This window comes from Saccopteryx leptura, chromosome 2 (assembly GCF_036850995.1).
Source record: "Saccopteryx leptura isolate mSacLep1 chromosome 2, mSacLep1_pri_phased_curated, whole genome shotgun sequence".
Taxonomy (NCBI): domain Eukaryota; kingdom Metazoa; phylum Chordata; class Mammalia; order Chiroptera; family Emballonuridae; genus Saccopteryx; species Saccopteryx leptura.
This window is the reverse complement of record NC_089504.1, coordinates 62,181,530-62,188,825: the sequence shown is the minus strand read 5'-3', so window position 1 is coordinate 62,188,825 and position 7,296 is coordinate 62,181,530. Positions and strand designations below refer to the sequence as shown.

At 44.0% G+C, this 7,296-nt stretch overlaps 1 pseudogene; it reads right to left on the bottom strand.

Moving 5' to 3' along the window:
• Window positions 1-5,721: 5,721 nt before the first annotated feature.
• LOC136396548 (U6 spliceosomal RNA) lies at window positions 5,722-5,819 on the bottom strand (annotated as a pseudogene).
• Window positions 5,820-7,296: the final 1,477 nt, after the last annotated feature.

Below are 7,296 nucleotides of genomic sequence, written 5' to 3'. Positions count from 1 at the left end.
AGTCGCTGTGTTTTTTTGGAAGCTGATGAGCGATGAGGACACACAGGCACAGCTGTGACTTGGGGATGTGAATAGGTTTGCTGGCTGTGTTGCTGTGTGGTCGTTTCCATACTCTTATCTTGACAAACATGTTTGTGATCAATCAAACCTGTCAGTTTGAATTCTGGGTTCCAACACTAATTGTGTAGCAGGTTGCTCAACTTCTCTGTCTTTCATTTCCTGTCCTGAAAAAAAGGATTTAACAATGCCCAAATTGTATGGTTCGTTTGAAGCTAAGATCAGATAAGGTCTGTGAGCATCCGCTAAAGTTAGTTTTTGCTTAATGTGGAGCCCTCTTCCGCCTTCTCAGTTTGTACTGGAGGGTGAAGGGGAGGCTGCTGTAAGGTGAGTCAGTTTGGATAGGAAAATCCACTAAGCCAAGATGATGTGTGACAATGTCCCTTTGTGCAAAAGGTGCTGGGACACATATCTGTGCATATAACCTCATAAAGTGCCATGTGGCAGCAGCTTGTTGGTTGGCAGCAGGCAGTGAAGCAGGTCGTTGAAATCCATCGTGAAGGGGCTATGAATCCGGGAGGATGTTTTGGTGGTATCCCCACCAGTCCACCCCAGAATAAATGGAATCCTGACCAGTGCACTGGAAGAAGGTCTCTTTATATAGCTGGTAATTTGATCTCATCATGGGTAAATTCCCACTTGCAATGTGAGACTCCAGAAGGCAAGGATCCTTCCTTGGTTAACATATTTTGAGCTAAGCAGTCACAGGCCGGCCCTTCCTATTTTATGCTTGTCGTTGAAGACTCAACAAACAACTAACATTTTGCCGTATGGAGGATAACAATCTGAAGAGGTGCTGAGAATGATGGGGCTCCAGGTTAGACTTTCTTGCCCTGGAAGAGCGTCATCAGGATAGGAATAGGTGCTGGGCCAAAAAGAAGCACTGACCAAGAGTTTTGTGCTGAGCTTACACTCTGGCTCAGTGCTTCTTGAAAAGAATAAAACCAGCAGAAATGGCTGAGGTCTCATACTCTGCAAAACAGTTTTCAAAGTTCTTTTTCCATTTGTGCCTCCAAATGGCCCTGTGAGGTAGGGGTTTGAAATCCCCATTGGACTGTGGAGGAAAGAAGGCACAGGGTGGTTAAAAGGCAGGGCCACGAATGGACCCTTTGCCACGGGACTTGGGCTCATGCCAACCCACCAAGCGATGAACCACTTTTAGAAAGGAGGCTGAGGATTTGATAGTATTATGATGGCAGAAAGGCCAGGGGACCCAGGAATACTGACGTCCTACTCTCCTAATGAGAAGGATGCACTGACCTTACAACAAAGGACAAGGATAAAGAACACTATCATTTTAGCTATGTATTGTTGGTTGGGCTTTCCCTCCAAATTTGATAAGCTGGATTGGAGCCTGGGTCCTAGGCTAAAAGCCTAAGAATCCACTTTCTTCTCTTTTTGGCCAAATCTAAATCTTGTGGATCATACTAGACTGGCTCATAGGAGGGAGAGAGAGAGGGAGAGAGGGAGAGACAGGCTGATAACAATGGATCAGGCCCATTCTCTCTAAAGGTCAACCTACCTCTTCTGAGACTTGGGTGGAAGAGAGGTAAGAATGAGACAGATATCTGGCCAGAGATTCCCCCCACACTGAAATAAATCCTGGCCCTTTAACTTGCTATGAGCAGAATAGAGAAGTACATAGTCAGAACTTGATCTCTGTACATACCCACTAACACATGGAGCCCCAAAAGTATTCTGGAGTCAGTCTAACTTGAAGCAACTTTTTGAAGTTGAGGGGGTTTGAGAGAAGAGCAGATAGAGCCTTGGAACCAAATTCTTATAGTTTTGCCCAAACATCTGCTACACATACCAGGGGCTGGGACATGAGTGAAAGGCAAGGGTGTGGCAGGCAATGATAAAGAGGAGATGAGAACTGGGTTTGGAAGTCTATTATGTCATGTTAAAAAGCTCGGACTGTATCCTATAGGTTAGTGATACTTAGTGTCGTGGTCCCTGGAGGTGCCAGTTCTCTTGCCTTATCCCAGACTACTAAATCGGAATCTCAAGGGTGTGGTCCAGGAATCTGGGTTTTAATACTTTCCAGGTGACTCTTCTGTCAGCTGGAGTCTGAGAAGTTCATGGGAAGGGAAGCAAAGGGAATCAGGGAGGGATGGGCAGAGTTGGTTTTTGGAGGTGGTGACAGCCTATATTTCTTTCATATGATGGCTTCCATCCCCTCAGTTCACCAGAAGGGGTGACTTCTTTGCAGCTACGCTTTAGTTACTACCTGATACAAAGTGCCTGACTGTAGCTGACTGGGCTATGCAAAGACATTTGCACAAGGTGGGAAAATCAAATGACCTTGCCCACTTTCCCTGATTTGCAGGAAGTCTAGCCTATCTCTTTCTTTTAGTTCAACTACCTCTTACCCTTCAGCTATCCAGACATTTCTAGATGCTTCCAGTGTCCCCCTTGTCTGGCACACTCCCCCTTGTCATGGCCAGTCTTGTCCTCAGTGATATGTCTGGGTGGGGCTCCTAGTGTGGAGCTCTTCAAGATGTGAGGGACTGTGATGTGTACCACTCTCAGCTAAGAGGCCACTTCCCCATGGGCAGTCACTGTATCAGCCCTGTGGGTTTCCCAGAGCCCCAGCAGCTACCAGGGGGCCTGGCTCATAGCAGGAGTTCAAAGCTTGGAATCACATTTTCTTTCTCATCTCTGCTTTCCCTCACCCCAGTCCTAGAACTTGTTTTCTTCCCCTCTCCCCACATGATGCCCATTGAACCTCGCAGAACAGGAGACATTTTTTGCAAGAGGTAAAAGTACTCTACCAGATTATATGCAGCATATATATATTTCTTACATAAAGTGTAAGCTTGATCGAGAGAGTTTCTGTTACTAAAGACAAAAGAACCTTAGCCAGGACAACTAGGTTTGCCATTGAGAGGTCACTGTCAGCAGTATAGATATCAGAGTAGAGGACAAAGCCCTGATGGACAACAGAGTACCCTGTGCTAGAGTGGTGCCAGCAGAGATGGAGAGAGGTGACCAGACTTGTCAGAGATGTCGGTGTTAAAATCAGCAGACCATGAAAGAGGGAGAGGGGCTCTGGAATTCTACTAAGTTCCTGACATAGGTGTCTGAGTAAATGCTGAAGTCTTTCTGTGGGACAGGAAAACAGGGACAGAAACTGTTAAGATTCTGAACACTGTGACCGTCCAATGATAATGATAGAGGTCAATGGTTAACATCAGGGATGCAATAAAAGTAGTTTACTCTTTCATGTGCCCAGAACCAAATGACAATTTTTTTTTCTTTATCACCCTAGGTCTTCTAGGTGCTTCATTCTCTCTCTGTACATAGGTCTCTTCCCTCAATGAGTTTCTCATTTTCCTTGCTCCTCTGTCTGACCTACCCCCATGCTTCTTTCAACCTATCTCTCCTTTGCTCTATTATGTCCCTTTCTTTCCCACTTGACTTCATCTTCTTCAGTTAACCAGAATTTGAAATGAAAGTACTGCATATGTCTAAAAGTTATGTATTCACATAAATTTTGTGCTCCACGCTCTGAATTTAAAAGCAGTGTAACTTATATTACCTAATTATAATGTTCATTCCTCTATAGACTCTATGCAACCTTAAAAATGAAAGGTGGATCCAATTAATGCCTATTTTCATTTTCAGTTTTCAGTGTACATCCCCAGCTGAGGATTAAGTAATATGTGCCCTGTGAATCTGCTTCTTGTGCCTATTACTGCCATTTCCTTTAATACAGATTGTCCCCCAGACGCCCATTTCCTATTGGCTCCAGTTGTTCAAGATAGTAAAACTGCACATTTAAAAAAAGTCATCTTTTAAAAAATAGCCCAAATCTGGAAGGAAATCAAGTGAACGAACTGAGTTGTCTCGTCAACAACAAATGTTCTTTATATCCCCTGTGGGTTATGAGGCCCTGATACATAGATCAAGAACTGTCCTCGAATAGGGCAGCAGCATCCTTTTATTATTCCCTTGTGGCTTATCTATTCAATTCAATTTAGTAGTACAAACATTTATTAAATACCTATTAAGTGCTAGAAAATCGCTGCCACTTTTAAGTAGCAGACAACCTTCACATTTAGCCCACACATTCCCCAACTCCCAAACTGTGCCCATGGAGTATAAATAAATGGCGGTATCGGTGTTGGACAATACAAGGAGGTTGGACAAAGGCTGAGCATCACAGTTGCCACCCATGGGGTTGGTACATTCCATATGTTGCAGCTTAATTATTACAGGAATACTCTAAGGTAGCTGTGGGTGGTGTTATTCCCACTTTAATTAACTGGCATCAGTAGGATGTGACAATGCAGTGGTTCTGAGCAAGGGTCTGAATTCAAAACTTATCTTCTTTGGAGTTATAATTTATTTTTGTTATTTTAGTACCCTAATTGCAAAAAAAAAAATCTTTATTCTTTCATTGCAAGTAAAGAAAGCAAGGTTTCAGCTAGATTTTTCAGGGTCAGAAAAACTAGGTAACTTCGTATGTAGAAAATGAATAATTGACTGCAAAATATGAAATAACACAGGAGGATATTTCTGATGGAAATTACAAGGACATACATTAGTGGTGCAAAGAAATAATAAGACTTGAGGGGGCCTTTTCGCCTTGGAAAAAGATCCCAAAAGGTAGGTCATGAGTCTCATTGTTGGAAAGGAAAAAAACCTTAATCTTCAAATATTCATGCACAAATACAAATACACACAGAACCTCTCTTGCCCCATCCCTTGCTGTCTGTGTGTAGGAGGAAAAAAATACCAATATATAGCTTAAAATACTGATACTGAGTCTGTGCTAATCTAAGGGGAAGAAATTTGAGTTGTTGGGTAAAATAATTTAAAGGTCGGATTTTGCTTGACAGAATGCATGTCCGGCGGAATCTAATGCAAATGGGCATCCAGGCCCTTTGAGGGCCAGCAGAAAATGTTCAATGACCTAGACTTTCTCCAAATTAATAACTCCATGGGACCAGCTAGTTAACAAGGAAGTCAGAAGAGTCTAGGAAAGCAGTGATGTTCCTTGCCAAGTGCCCTGGCTAGGGCCATTGGAACCTGGTTAAACCTGTCATCTGTTAGAACAAGTCTGAGAGAAACACATCTGGGGGTGACAGCTGGGGCTGCCCCTTATTAGCCAAGTGACCTTGAGCAAATAATTGTACTTCTCTGTACCCAGATAATAATACCCATTGCATAATGCAGATATGGGAATTGAGTGAGGTAATTTATGTGAACAGTACTTGACCACTGCCCAGCAAGAAATTTTACTTTCTTCGCCTAATGACAGCAGTAGCTGCCTTAAAAATGATAAAAGCATGTCCCATGTTGTCAGAATCACCATACATTTTCTTTACAACCAACAGAGAAGCATCATTATCTGGATACTTTGCAGCTGGGGAAACTGGATCCCCATTATTTAACTAAATAATGGCCAGTCCTGGCCAGTGAAGGGAAGACCTGGAACCTGAACCCTGACAATGCGCACTTCCTCTGCCTGCCCGCCTGCCTGCAAGCCAGCCTCCCTCCCTTCATCTCTCCTTCTTCCCAGTGCCAAGTCAGGCCTTGCACTGTGTGCCCTAAGAAATAAGGCTCCCAAAGCAAGATATTTGTTTCTTAAGAAAGATGAAGGGAGAATGTAAGGGGAAATACTTCAGTAGATGTCTTGACTTGGTACATTTTCTCTGGACAGGCAAGGTTATTTATTTATTTATTTTTATTTAGGGGCCATGCTAATCTTCTCTGTATCATTCCAATTTTAGTATATGTGCTGCCGAAGCGAGCACCAGGCAAAGTTATTGACTTACTACGTGGGGCTGTTGTTTGTTCCCATCAACAAGGCCAATATCACTAAATCAGTGCCGCCCCATCCATGGAAGGGGCCAGGTTGTGTTGCCGAGCAGCTGCAGTGACAACATCTGTCACAGTTATTCACCCTATCAGTATCAAAATGGGGACAGGCTAGAAAGCCAGTCAGGTTGGGCAGCAAATCACAAAGAGGTGTTGAGGGACAGATAGATTCTATTGGGAAATCTCCCTCCATGAGCTTGCTGGTGTATTCTGTGCCAGGGGGTGTGGAAGGGTCTGGGGCTGAAGATTTGGGGACATTGAGATTACCTTTGAAGGCTGAAGCCTCATCTACAATGAAAGCAGTCTGAGCTATATGGTCTTAAAGTTTCCTAGCTCGACACTTTACTTATGTCATCTCCCAACAGTGTTTGTCCTACTCTTTTAGCTGGCCTGTTTTTTTTCTTCTCTTTTAACTGTGGCCCTTCTTCCCTTGTTCCTGTGGTCCTTTATTTTCTCACAGCTTTGGGGAGTTCTAGAATTTGAGTTATCACCTCAGTTTGGGGTTCCTTTAAATGCTTCATAACCGGCCCGCCTCCTTTTTGTTTCTTCCCTGGGCTTGTTTGCCTTAAATGTTACAATTAAAATTTTCTTGATCTCAACCTTTTATTCAATAACTTCCAATTATTCTCTATTTCTCAAGCTTAAGCTGGATCTGAAACCCACTTTCATCCATTTAATGTTTTTGTTTTTTGGTTTTTTTTGTATTTTTTCTGAAGCTGGAAACGGGAAGAGACAGTCAGACAGACTCCCGCATGCGCCCGACCGGGATCCACCCAGCACGCCCACCAGGGGCGACGCTCTGCCCGCCAGGGGGCGATGCTCTGCTTCTCCAGGGCGTCGCTCTGTTGCTACCAGAGCCACTCTAGCGCCTGGGGCAGAGGCCAAGGAGTCATCCCCAGCGCCCGGGCCATCCTTGCTCCAGTGGAGCCTTGGCTGCAGGAGGGGAAGAGAGAGACAGAGAGGAAGGAGGGGGGGTGGAGAAGAATATGGGCGCTTCTCCCATGTGCCCTGGCCGGGAATCAAACCCGGGACTTCTGCACGCCAGGCTGACGCTCCACCGCTGAGCCAACTGGCCAGGGCCCATTTAATGTTTTTATCTTAGGAAAAAATACCTATTTAGAATAAAAATTGAGAACAACTTAAATCAACTGAACTGATAAGTCTACAACCTTCAGGGATGGCAGTCTCCTCATGCAGTGCCGGCTGGATAGGGCAGCACAGAGGCAGAGGCAGCCTGGAGGGGCTACAATACAGACAGAAGAGAATTTACTTTCTAACCTACAATCCCAGTATTGACATGATTCAATTATAACATCAGAAATCATTGAAAGAAGACTGTTTAGTTGCTAGCATAGAAAATTTCATGGGTTCTACATTTTTGTTTGTTTTTGTTTGTTTTTTCTAATGAAGGGT